We start from the raw sequence: 1,576 nt of genomic DNA, 5'->3' as shown, positions 1-1,576 counted from the left end.
AAGTGTCTTCTGTTATGTGATATACATATATATATATATATATATATATATATATATATATAATATATATATATATATATATGCTATTCCTACCTCAGACTCATTCTCGCACACAGGCAGTAATGCCTCTGCGAGAGTAAATATTTCTTATATATATTTGTATATCTGCTGTCATTTCTGTGGTGCTGACATTGTCTTATTTTTATTGTAAAGTGTATTCTTATTTTATGATGTAGGCTACCACTGTAATTGCTTGTACGACTTATGAAATAAATAACTTTTTGAATTGAATTGAACCTCAGTGGCGCCAGCCGACAGGCACTGTGTAAACGGCAACAGTCGCCTGCCAGTCCCAGTCACCGGCCGGAACATAACATCCGACTTGTTCCAGTAGCTAGCAACGTGTAAACAGGGTACCGCTTAAAGCTGGCATGCCATTCGCCGCTCGCCAGTGACCTTCCAGTCAATATCCAAACTGGCATGCCAGCCGCTGGCATCGTGTAAATCAGCCTTTATTTTTGGGTTGTCAAACTGGCAGAATTGGTTAAATGGGCAGCATTGGTACTAATTATTATAAGGATGGTGACAGTTTGAAATGATTATTCTCACTATAATTGTTTTTCAAACTAGACTGTAATTCATTTACAGGAAAAAGATCCTGTATAGAGAGAATTGAATATTATCAAGGTATATTATAAAAAGAATTATAGTACCCTTTGAAATTAATAAAAAATATATATTAAGAATACAAAAATTATAACAAGTAGTTTCAGTGTTCACGCCATCGTCAGGTTATAGAAATAAATTTTAAAATAAAATAATATTGAAATGTATTTTTGTAACCTGATGATGGTGAGAACACTGAAACTAGTTGTTATAATTTGTATATATATATATAAATATTAATTTCAAAGGATACTATAATTCTATTTTATAAATACAAGAAAGTAGCCCTGAATTCATACATTTTAAGATAATAGGTATTATAAAAAATACAACCTTTGAGAATACTAGTAGTTCTGTGAACAGTAGACCTCCCGTAGTTATAAACCACAGCCTCCTCTTAAACTGTCCATCAGAGTAAATCCTGTATGTATGTCGTGTCGGCGAGATACAACGGGGCATGCAATTTATAGGTAGTCTACACAGCTGCTGTGAGCACCACCCCATCTATGCAAAGTTTGATTTTAGATTCCCAATTATCAGTCTTCAGATACAATTTAAACTAAAAAATTTAAGTGGAAAAGATTCAGCATGAAAATCTCTACAATTTATGTTCAGTAACATTTTTACCTAAAATTGAAAATAAGCTCGAAATGCGAGAAAATAAGATTATTCAATTGCAAACTGTTGGCAACTGTTGATTCTATTAAAAATCATTCACTATGAAGAGACTTCGTGTGTCTGCAGAGCTATTGTCCTGTCCCAGCTGTCTCAGATCATTAAGAGAAATGCCAAACCGTCGACTTGAATCTTAGACCTCACTTCGCTCGGTCAATTATGTCTTGGAAAACCGGGATATTCTTTCTCAATAAAATTCTGAAAATTTGTATAATACTTCTTTGTTTTACAGACG

The sequence above is a fragment of the Nilaparvata lugens genome, chromosome 8 (assembly GCF_014356525.2).
Source record: "Nilaparvata lugens isolate BPH chromosome 8, ASM1435652v1, whole genome shotgun sequence".
Lineage (NCBI taxonomy): Eukaryota > Metazoa > Arthropoda > Insecta > Hemiptera > Delphacidae > Nilaparvata > Nilaparvata lugens.
This window is presented reverse-complemented; position numbering follows the sequence as displayed.